Source organism: Falco naumanni, chromosome 5 (genome assembly GCF_017639655.2).
Source record: "Falco naumanni isolate bFalNau1 chromosome 5, bFalNau1.pat, whole genome shotgun sequence".
Taxonomy (NCBI): domain Eukaryota; kingdom Metazoa; phylum Chordata; class Aves; order Falconiformes; family Falconidae; genus Falco; species Falco naumanni.
Genome location: NC_054058.1, coordinates 49,570,227 through 49,582,796, shown reverse-complemented (window position 1 = coordinate 49,582,796; position 12,570 = coordinate 49,570,227). Strand labels below are relative to the sequence as shown.

Here is a 12,570-nt window from a genome sequence, read left to right as displayed (position 1 = left end):
AGAGCTTCCTTAACTTGGTTACCATCCAAAAAGCCTTTCAGAGTCTTCAATGGTTATCTTTTTTTCAGAGCAGTCTAGTTTAAAAACCTTACAGTAACAGTCCTCTTTATCCAAAGCTACATTTAACTCTTGAGTGACTAACACAACAACCATTTCAGAAGGGACCCCTGAAAGATATATAAAAAAACAACAACAAAAACACCAACAAAAAATTCTTCATTGCAGGGAGAGGATGCATTAAACATTACTTAAAGTAACACCAGGGGCATATAACTCAGAACTCAAAGTGTTTCAGTGCCCTTCTCCCCCTTCTCTGTTTTAAACATATTATTGATGCTTTCAGAGGCTCTGTCTGCTCAAACACATAAATCAGGGATAAAACACTGTGCAGCCATCCACGCCTACGCATTATAGATAGAAATGGTCTGTTCTAGTAGACTCTATACAATACTGTGTTCAGGATCCTCAAATCAGATTTTTCATTCACAAAAATCAGATAATAAAACACAGATGACTATTCAGCAGCTACTACTGACTTCAAGTAAGGCTATCTCTGTTCTTACACTGAAAGGTTTATGCTATTCAAACACAAGAGCAAGGATAGGGGTTGGAAGGGAATTGAAAAAAGAAAAATCAAAGCTTACTTCAAAACTTCCAAAACAGGCGTTTTCACCTTAGGACCTAAATCATGAGAGCGAAGAATTCAGAATGTCCCCATCACCGTATCTGTGATCTATGCTAGAAGAAAAAACTTCTGGGGTTTGGTACAAAAATACCTCAAGTTTCTTCTAACTCCATTTTTCCAGACTCACTTTTTTACTAGTTGACTTGTCTCAACACCTGGTCTCTCCAGCAACGAACAGCAGAGATGATTAAGCCTGCCTTCAATTACATGAAGCTATGAAATACTTTTAGCTGCTTTTCTAGTTAATACTTGATATGAGCCCTTCAGTTAAAAGCTGAGCTGACAATTTAAAAAAATTGTATTAATCACAAACTGTTAATTCCAACAAACAGAAATGGAGGTAAATGCAGAACATGTTATATGACTCCCCTGATCGCACTTAACAGAAACTGAATGGAAAGATAGAAACTTAACAGATAGAAACTTGATACCTGTAGCTTTTTTTCTCCCCAGTTAGCAAGGGAATTTAAAATTTAAAAGGAAAAATTATCTTACCTTTGCACAAATAACTTCTGAGCAAGATGGTCTATCTCTTTACTTTTCCTTCTTTCTTATCCCCTGTATGACAGGTCTTTTATCTTACTGCCTCGCCTGAAAAAATAATATACAACCTGAAATATTTATAGAGGCCAATAATTACGTTCACTGTTAAACTACAACAAAAACATCAGATATGTCTTGATGCAGTTGCAATGATAAATTCAGTTAAGTGGAATGATACTTTAATAGAAGTTAATTTATCTATGTTTGGCTGAAGAAAAAATAAGAAGCATTAGGAACAAAAGAAGCCCCCCTAGGTTTCAAAATCATGTTTTACATTTAGCTCCAAAATAATATAGCCAGACACATCAGATCAAACCAGACCACCCATATAGTTATCCAGGTTTGCTGTACCATCAGTGAAAAACAGTCAGTGCTTCATAAAGCTTAAGCAAGCCAACAGGAAAACCTAACCACATTTTTCTAATGTGCAGCAACCTAACTTAGGGTATATTGGTCTGTCTCCTCAGGACTAAGCACTTCAGGGTTCTTTGGGATATGGATGCCCAAGCTTCTAAAAAGACATCTGCTGGAAGAGGTTGTAGCAGCTGACAGTAAGCCTCTACTGCAGGAAGAGCTTTTGGTCACAGCACTTGCTCAGAGAGAGATACATACTTACAGTCAACTTGCAATGTCTGATCTCCCACTTTCCAGTAGAATATCCTAAATTCTAGTTGAGGGACAGAACTCACTCCCTCCACCCCACCCCCTTAAAAGCACAAGTCAAAGAAACAAGCTGCAGCAGGAGAGGTTTTGAATTCAGCTTCTACCTTCTGCATTTATTCACAAGAATTCTGCACCCAGATTCTCTCCTCTTACTCTTTGTTACTTTATTTTAAACACATTTGAGGTTTTGTTGAGAAGAAGGTTGCTTGGTTTTCCATGGTAATGCATATGTGGAGTTGAACTTTCAAGTAAGCAAGGTTTGAGTAGGATGACAAATTTTGAAAGTGAGCTTCAAAAAACTTCTGAGGATTCCCCTCAGATTATTCCAACTTTACAGTACGTATGTTGCTCATCTGCAAACTCAACTATGCTTGTTACTATATGCAGTCCTTATTTCACTGACGTGGTGATCAAGTGAAGCTAATAGCAACAGATTAGCATCACTGCAGCACATGTTATTTTATATACTGTACATAAACATATTTTATATGTAGGAAAGTAATTAAAAGATTATTGTTTACTCTTAGCTGCAAATTGACACTATTTTGTAAAGTACAACAGGAGAGACTGCAAAAATCTCAGCTTACAACAGTGATACAGTAAGATCAGTTTAATTTCCCATCAAACTGGTAACACAATTGTACAATTTTTTTCAGAATATTTTAAAAGCTTTTTTTACATTGGCCTGCCAATTGGCCAGACGCTAACTGCTGACCAGAACTCCTGTGGCTGTTCCTTCCAGTAACAAACAGCACTTCTCATAAATTGTTCTTTACCATACTCTTTCAAATCAACTTGTTGATCTTACGTAATAAAGCACTGGAAATAACACATTATTGTTGTAACTCTGGGAGCTTAGCTTATATAATTTATTTCACTGGGGCATAATTCACTTAGGTAATTCGCTTCATTGCCTTCATCTTTATTCAGGCACTCAAATCCCTTCCAACCCCCTGCCTCTACATTCAGCTGGAACTGCTGCCTGCAAACCAGCAGGACCTTGATGAGCCAAAGTCAACACGTTAACTTGCATTCAGAGCTGCTACATGCATGCAACTCCTAACTGATCAAACCACTGGAGTATGACAACGATCACACGTATTCTATTATATAAAGGAAAGGTAATGGCTACATTCACCCTGCCATTCATGTTGCTTCCTGGCTGGTTCACTCCACCAACTCACTGTCTCCAAGACAAAACCAGAGCACGCTTTAGGGAACACTCCAGCCCACGGGACCCTTCCAAAGGGCAGTATGGGTAAGACTGTCAATTTTGACTCTCCACTCTAGACAGTCCCACAGTCCTCTCATGCAAGGCACTGCATCCTCAGTTGCACACTCTACCTGCCTCCATGTGACATGCCAGAGCACACGGACCTAGACTACTAGGCTGCAAAATTGTAACTCTGATGGGCTGCAATACAGCTCTATTTCAGATGCTCTGAACTAAACCCACTAGCTTCCTACTAAGGCTGCAGGAACACCACAGTACTCGGATGAACCTCAGATTATGGCCTGTCTGTTTTGTAAGAGACTTAATTTTCTAAAACATTAACATGTAGAAGCAGGCCAGCCCTTGCCAACTAGCCTACCTTGACGACAGGAATTTGTTCCTGTCTTGCTGTTATTAGTAGTAAAGAGCAGCTGTAGCCTCAAGGGCTACGTTTAAAAGTTAGGCATGATCTTAAACGCAGGGATGGCTCGTGTAAGACCTCACACGCAGCAGAAAACCACAGCTCTATTGACAATGCAGGTAATCTTTCCCAGACCTCTAACACTCAGTAAAAGAGGAAAAGCCTCATCACACTGTTCCACTTACTCTTTTGAAGTAAATATGGTCATGTAATAGTATATATGGTTTGGGACACACTATAACGAACTACAATTTTCAGTGTTTTATTGGGAGAAAAGAAACTGTACTACAGTCAAACAGTTTTTAATTGCTGGGTAAGAAACTGTCAGAATATCAGTCTCTTTGGATGCCTGGACTACACACATGCTGCTCCAAAAATAAATATTTGCTATAGTTCTTCTTGACATATGCAGCTTTAATCTATTTGCAGTCCATGATCAGATTCTTTTGCTGTGACATTATTTATTTTCTCAGACAGTCTCTTAGAAGGGAGCTTAACAAAAGTTTGAAACTCCAAGGGAATCATACCCATGAGGAGTTCTGTAAAATATGTACAGCAGAGCACCTGAACACTCAAAAATCAACTCAGAGGGAATGAAGAAGCAGAGAAGCAATCTTAGATACTTTTTTTGCTAACAGCTGACATAAAAGTTTGCACTGTTACAATGCTAACTGCACGCAGAGGATACTTTGAATGGCTTGGTGGCATGATCTTACAGAAGTCAACAGGTAAAATCTTATATATTTCATTTTAGCCAGGAAGACTTCATGTCCAAACATGTAAATTAATAATAAAAAAATAATAAAAACAGATGTCTGGTTTTTAAAGTCAGAGGAGCATTTGTACCCTTACAGGAAAGTCACAAGTGAGTGAGGCAGCTTGAACAAAAAAAATAATAATTAAAAAAAAATCAAGGAGAAGGGCAAAAAAGATTATTTTAAAAAGTCTACAGATTAGATGTAAGATTTTAAAATTTATTTGCTTGGCCACTAGCACTTGTGGAAATGTAAAACATACTTTTTACTACTTATCCGCACCTGACATTATGCTGTGTACTTACTAATTTAAAAATGTGTGAAAGAACTGAAATTTACATAGCATTGTTGCTTTACAAGCTTTTCTACAAATACCATTGCTAGACTTTGGCAAAGCAAAATTTAAAATGAAAAACACACAGTAATATATAACTATGCAAAAAGTTCAAATGTAAAAGTAAAAAATTTTGATTTTATTTTATAATCTGATTGTCCATTGTCCAAATCTAATCTGTATTTAAAACATTAATTAAAAGGTTAACACGCTTTAATGTTTTAATGTAACCTTAAAAAGCAATAGAATGACACAATATGCAGCTTTCAGCTTTCCTCTAAAATTAATAATATATCTATACACACACACATATATAAAATTCAGTTTCCTTTTACTTTACAATACTGCAGAAAGTTATTTATTAGAAAATATTTTCAGGGGACCTGGAAACATATTTGCTTTGTGGCATAAAATTTATTTAGCGTATTTAAGCACAGTTTTATGCAATCCTATAGTGCAGAGCTCCATTATTCACCCTCATGTCATCTTTTCTTTCAGAACTAAGGAGTAATGAGCAGCCCTCTGAAAAGCAGAAACATCCCTGTTGGTTGATGAGGGCTGTGATCCATCTTCCTGTCGTATCTGTGTTATTTCTGCAGTGCTAAAACCCAGATGATTCTGACAAAATAACAGTAAAAAATAGTAGAAGAAATATGCTGAAAATAGTAGGGGAAAAAAAACCCCACCAAAAAACCCTGTTCAGTTTTTCATTTGTCATACACGCATCCTCATGAAGACATTTCCTAAGGCAAGTACTCCAGCCTAGATTATATCAACGTCCATAAGAACAATGCCTTAATTTCACACATATTATAATAATCAAAACAGAACATAAATTTAATCTGATCGTCAACATGATGCTAAATCACGGCCTTCCCTCCATGGGTACAAATTATAACTGCATCAATTTCAATTCCTACACTGTTAACGAAAGTAAAGTATTTCAGTAAGTTACACTGAATAGGTTTATTCTCTTCCTTAGAGATACAAACTGCATTTCCTCATGTTACTTCATTCCAATAAATCAAATCAACTAATACTAAGGCACACAAATCTCAAATATGGAAGTGATTGAGAAGAATCAGAATAGAAAAGTGAAATCAACCATTACCTTATGCATAGAGCTATAGAGTCCTCTTAGTCGTCTTCCCTTTTTGGTGGTTTTCCCCTTTCTTTTTTAGTGAGAGGTAAGAGTTTGTACCATGGTCCCCTTCATGTTGTAATCTTGACAAAACTCTGCTGCTAAGCCCTGCTGTTGCAGGACTGTGTGCAGAAGCACACAGAAGAGGAACCGTTTCCAGCAGCCCGTTGCTTTGTCCTCGGCCCTCCCAAGCTTCTATGTGATCAGCACAGGCTTTGTGGCCATACAATAGGGGTTAAACATTTCCCTGTATTTATTTAAAAGCAGAGCTAAATCTGCTTAGCTGCCCGAACCTTTTAGTAAAACGATGCTCACTCTATTAGGGTGGTTTTTGATTTGTTTGTTTAAGAGTAATTGCCTTCTACCAACAAAAAGAAAAAAGTATATAGTTTCTTTTCATTATACACAGTGCATAAACAATGCAGTCACTCAAATCAACAAATATTTTTGTCCAGATCTTACCTTACCCACAATTTCCCCCTACACAACTACCTGTGACTTGCCTCTTAACTTAGGGCTCTAGTTTCGTTTTTCCTTTATGTTCACTGATGACTTGCCAGCAGCGCAATCCTCTGGTCTCCATTGACAGTGTCTGCGAGGCAGATTATTGCAAAATCTACTATTTATGCTGAGTGGTGAAACTCCCGTACAAGAAAAAAAAAATATTTAAGTGCACCTAGAAATAAATGAAAACATTTCCGAAGAGCTGAATGTGCTTGCCCGCTGTACTAAAGCCACCGATTTCACACACCACATAAACCTCTGGACCACCTCTGCTTTCCAGGGAACTACCTTGAAGCAACACAGGTACAGAACAGTGACTTTTTTTCAGCTCCTAAAGAAAGAATCACTATTTAAAACTTTTTATGTCTGTTCTGCCATAAATCCAGATTATTATATTTTTTTTAAGTCCAGTTAAAACATTTCTAATTTTAGGGGATTTGCATCTTTTTGTAGGTAGCAGTAAGAATTCTGTCAGCATTTATTAGCACCAGCATTAGTTCAGAACAATAAACTTCATCTGCTCCTTTGAAACCTATTCTGTTCTCAAGGCTTATTAGAACAATGCTGCTCTTCACAAAAGCACAATTTCTATTTAAGAATCTACTTTGAAGCAGACTGTCAGTGAGGCTGAATAGTGACAGCATCCACCTGACCTCTTAAAGTTTCTGAAGCAGAACCACAGGATCTTAACTGAGCTCCCACTTCATGTATGTGCCATGCTTCTAGAGCTGCAAAGGACTTAGCTGGGAAGGCTAAAAATCTTAGAAGATTACAAGTTACAATTAAAGGCGATTTATTTTTTATGTGAAGATTTATCAACAAATAATGCAGTGTTGATTAGGCAAAACCTCTGCCATTTAAAGTTATTGCTCTTTAATACACATTTACAACTGTATATTCTAATGACTACAGTTGAGATTAAAATGTAAATAATATGCTACTTATCATGCCACAAATGTGGCACAATATTAATCTATTATTTGTATTTAGTAACATTTAATTCTTGTAAAAACTTATTTCTCAAAACCACTATTTTTGTGGTTTTGATCATTCCTTCCAAAATGAAGTTGTAGATGAAAATGGCAACCTTGCAATACAGGAGCTTAACCATTCGCTCCCCTCCACATTTGACAGCATATTACATCAAGAAATCAGCTAAAATATAATCAATTGAACAGATTTTTTGTGTTCAACTGTGTTTAAACAGAAATTGTTCTCTGAATTTTAGAGCTGAATAATGGAGGGGCAAGGCTCATTTTGTCATCTGATTGACCAAGCCTAATCAGAATTATTTCTGCACACTGCTTCACTACAGCCATAGATCCATTAAACACTAAATGCTCCAGAAGCCCGTTTCCCTTCAGCTTCCCACTGTGACTCCCACTTTTCAGCCAGTAGCTACTCAGTGGGCTACTCAAAACATTAAAAAAATGGAGGTGCTATATTTAATGGACAGCTCAAAACCCATAGCAACATCTGTCAGTTGACTGTCAGACAACAGCTACCATAATAATACAGACTCTCTGTAATGGAGACTTAAAAAGAAGCCTTTGAACTAGTTCTCTTACCTCCCAATACTTTATTATTAGGAGATTTTTAGTCATAGCAGCTATTTTTTTCTTCAATAAGAATGATCATATCTGTCCCAAAAATGTTCACCGAGATATGCTTTTTTTTTTTTTTTTTTTTTTTTGTAATCATAATATTACCTGTGGCATTTTGTTTTACATCTTCTTACTGTTTTAGGCTCTGGATGCCTTTAAACTAATATAACAATTAGGAATGTCTTACTGCACAATTTACACATTACCAAAACTACTTTTTAAGCTATTGAACTGTTCAAGCTGAAAATAACTGTGATATGCACATACAGGGCACAAATCCTTACTTTGAGATCTGTTCAGTAGAAAAGATGAAAATCAGATTCTGAAAAATATATAGCAATTGCCTGATAATACTGACTATTCATCTATCTCTTTTTTTCCACACATTTTTGGCTTTTCAAAACGTCCTCAACTCTTTCCAGACATACGGTAATAGTCAGGAAAAGCCACAAATTATTTATGCTTTCTAAGGTCAAAAACTATACTTGCATAAAAATTTAGCTAGCGTTACATTCAGCTGAGATCTTCAGGCAGCTCAGCAGCTAACATTCTTATAGATCTTAACCCCAGATGCTGGCCTCAGACTACGGTAGGTCAGACTGTGCAAACAGGTATGGGATCTGTACCTCTAGAAAGACAGCATGGTTCACAATTAGCCAGAGCCCGGGCACAGAAGACCCAAGATAAAAAGATGCTTACGCAGTTAGGCCACCACAGTGAAGAAGACAGCAGGCTCACAGTCATAGTACTGTTTCACCTGTTGGCTCAGACACCAAACGTTTTTAAGGCTCCCATATGCCTAAAAATTATAACTGAAGACACGTAAACATTATTCTTTTTAGAGTAAAGACTTACGTATTGAAAAGTATGCTTGGGTATATCATTACCTTCACTAGGGCTTCTGCCATGTCTGCCTGGCTAGGCCCGTATTTGGTTTTGATGATCACACAAGGACCAAGACTAGGCAGGCTGGAAGATGTTTATTTATTATTACTACTATTACTGTTTGTTTATTTGAAAAGCAAGAAGGAAAATAATTCAATTTCCTACACAGGACTTCAGGGAATGCATAGCCTTGATTTAGCTTTATTCCTGGCACATGCTTTGGTAAAGCAATCTATCATTATTTTTCACATTTTTTGCATATGCAAACTGAATTTTTCCTTTTCCATTTTCCACATCCAATTTCCTTTACTTCACCAGCAAAGTCTTCTGTAATCATAATTTCGAGTGCAGAAGTAAAATCTATATAGTTTGCAGTTTCTTTACGAAAAATGCCTTCAGGATAAAGGAGTCTGAAAAGACTTTAAAGTGCGGGTGACATTCAAAAACACAGCTTTCACAGACGTATCAGGATATATAAGATGACTATTCACTGTCACCTGTGTATCCTCTTCCCAAAAAATCATTCCAAATAGTTGGGTTCAGAGGTGAATTTTAAAGAGTATCTAATATGTTAAGCACTATTATGAGGTGAAAAACGTGAAGATCATGATCCTCTGAGGATTTTGAAATCTATTTACTTTAAAACATCATCATAACCACTTCCACTGATTTTTAGCTATTACCACTGAAATTTCATGGACTTACTTGAATTAAACTCATTGCTGTCACCTCTTCAGTAATACATTGTTCTTTTTGTTTTTTTCCTAAAAACATGCATAAGGATGCTCTATACCAGAATATAGCCAGTTATTTCTTACTAGTCACCAACAGTTTACGGTAGGCAAAGTATATTTAAATAATTTTAAACTAGACCTGAATAACCTATTATCTTTATTTCAAAATCACTGTAGCATGTACATCCTGACTATGATTCTTAAGACTTCTCTGTCTCCTTTCTACATTTGCTTGATATTCACTGTACCAGCCAAAGCTGGCTGTCCACCAGCTACAGAAAATCTCTTCTTGAACACTTTGGGGATACAGACTCATACTGGTTCAGTTTTTCTGAACCTCTTACAGAGAGAGACTGTTCCCACACCTAAGGCATGTAAGCTGTTTAACACACAGAGGAGTTGTCAAGGAGAGTGAGGTTTCCCAGAAGTAACTCCAGCACAGCAGACTGAGAAGAGTCCTCTTCAAATAACTCAAGGTTCATTCACTTTATTCTTTTACTAGTTATAGCACATACAGCTTAGTATTGCCATAGATTCAAGTACATGTACTTTCTGCTTTCATGTTACTTTTTGACGAGGATGTTCCATAATAAGATTCACAGCATTAAGTATACTAAGATTTTCTCTAGTACTGTTCTCCATCCTTATTCATAAAGGAACAAATGCTTTGCCCTTTGTCTTTATGCACAATGAGTGTCCTTGACTGCTGGATGCCTAAAGCAGTTTAAATACATGGGTTAGAGAGACTCAATTTAAAGCGTAGACAGATGTACACTTCCTAACCTCAGGATGAGATTTATCAGCGGCTAGAAAACCAGCTTCAGGAAGAAAACAGATTTGCTGATGCTGCGCTGCCTGTTGATAAGTGAAGAAGTTACTGAAACGAAAAGTCTCCTAAACATGTAGTCCATAGCCTAAATGAATTTACATCAACTACATTAAAAAAAAAAAAAAAAAAAAAAAAAAAGATTGAATGGAATCAAGCCTCAGGGAAAATGGAAAACTAAATCTAGTCACCTGAAACTCCTAAAGGGTTGTTTTCAGTAAGTACACATAGAGCATGCCTAGCATGTAAAAGGACCAGGCTCCCCAAAGCACTGGTACAGCTGTGATTATCTTTAAGATGACAGCCAAAGTGCTGTATGACAGCACTTTCTCCTTTACACAGAGCAGGACTGCTGTGGTTCACCCACTTCAGCATTTTGTCCTCAGTGGCACAGCTTCAGTAGAGAGACAGAGAAGATACTCTCTTCCCCCTGCAGATCACATCTGAGGAACATACTCCAGTAAAAAAAAGGCTCTCGTTTCTGCCCCTTTGTCCTTGCTGTCCAGAGATCCTAAAACATGACAAATAAGGGGTTTCCTCAGAGGTAAAATATGTGGGCTTGAATCTACTTTGAAAAAGGATGTATTTTACCTCCAGTCTCTCCTCCAGGAAGTATTGCAACATCATGGCTGTCTGTCAAAAATGGCACAAACCTGTAATAATTCTCCCAATAAATTTCAAACTTAAGAGCTTCATTCAAAAAAGCAGCACCCAGCGGTAAATAAAGCACAGCTCTTCATAGCTACATGCTGCTGGCCTCACAGTAGGGCCCTCAAGGCACCCACTACGTTAGTAATTGGTACAGTACAAAGTGGGAAAGGGGGGCGTTATAAACTGAGCAGCTACACATGGTACCTGTGTGCATATGTGCACACCCAGACTCGGCAGAGTTAATGCAATGTAGAAAGCCCTCATTTTGCTGTTCTGATGTATTTGCCCATTTAAAAGGAAAAAGTTGCACACTGTAGAGAAATACATCTCTAGGCATCATCTTCCATGGCCTTTCACTTCAAACCTGGTTTCTATTTTTGAGGCTAAACCATTAACCTCTATGCTAATCACACACAAAACTGCCTTCAGGTTTAAGTTTTTAAAACATTGCAAGTATTTCACTGTGACAGAGCCCTTTAATACTGTATGATTAAGAATTTAAGGTCTAAATTCTAAAAATTTTTGTCAATCATCTGATAGGTAAATTAATTTTGATGACTACTGATCTGGAAGGAATTTCAATGTTGACCTGGAGATGTAAAAAAAAAACCCAAAAGCTTTAAACCATTTGTTCCTGCAGTCTAGTCAGAAATGCATTTGATTTTAAATACATTTGAATAATTTGGTATTACTTATGGGAAGAGGATATTTGATGTTTTTCTTTGTAATTATACTCCCAGTTTCTAAGTACTGTCTCTCAATGTACTATCCACATCTGCACAAAGACTATATGTCATTAATATTTTGTAAGTTCTCAAATGACTTAGTGTAGCAACTAACTTCTCTGAAATCGTGCTTCATGAATAAAGTAAATATTTAATTTTTGGGATAGCCACTGAAAGTGTTAAGCAGTAGCCACAAAAGCATAATGGCTTCTTCCCCTCTGCAACAACAGAAAATAAAACGATTTGTATTTTATTTAAAGACAGTAAAACTACATGGCAATAGCGGTGAACTGAACAATAGAATTGCACACTCAAAAGATAGTTTCAGCAAGAAAATGCAGTATGCAAATACTAGCAATGGAGGAAAAAAAAGTAGTAGGATGTATGAGGTACCCAAAAACCCCAAAAAGGAGGGTATGATTAATGTAGAGATAAAGTCATTATCAAAATATTTAAGTATGGAATTTTTATTAAAATAGTTAACATTAGATTCATTATAGCCAAATTCCCACACATCCAAACTCACAGCAGGCTCAGTTTTTTATTTGCATGCACTGCTTGATTTTGTGTTCTGTACAACAAGAGAAAAAATATTCACACATACATACAAAAATGGGGTTTTTAAGCAGTGATAAATCCCAGAAAACTTGTGCCCTGTACAGTTTTTTCTTTACTTTACACATTTGTCCAATGACTTACTAAATGCTTTAAAAAAAAAAAAAAAAAAAAAGACTAGATGTCTCCGTAAGTAACCTGACCATTGCAGAAGCCTGTTTTGCTGGTATCAAACAGCCTGCTGAACAGCTGATGCACCTCACCTCTCCTAGCAGCTTGAGAAGAAAGGTGTTGGGAACCATTTCTGCACCTAGGAGGCTGGAGTTGCCAA

At 36.9% G+C, this 12,570-nt stretch overlaps 1 protein-coding gene across 29 annotated transcripts in view; it reads right to left on the bottom strand.

Annotated features, from left to right (window-relative positions):
- Positions 1 to 12,570, bottom strand: part of NRCAM (neuronal cell adhesion molecule) — a 163,924-nt gene that overhangs the window by 109,724 nt on the left and 41,630 nt on the right. For 27 of the 29 annotated variants that reach the window (XM_040596014.1, XM_040595993.1, XM_040595998.1 and 24 more), the window contains exon 2: positions 1,181 to 1,276. The exons of 1 other annotated variant lie outside the window; for it this stretch is intronic. The gene's annotated coding sequence lies outside the window, so the exon portion shown is untranslated. Of the gene's footprint in view, positions 1 to 1,180; positions 1,277 to 5,725; positions 5,951 to 12,570 lie in introns of those variants that run through there. One more of the 29 variants, XM_040595994.1, reaches the window with a different exon arrangement.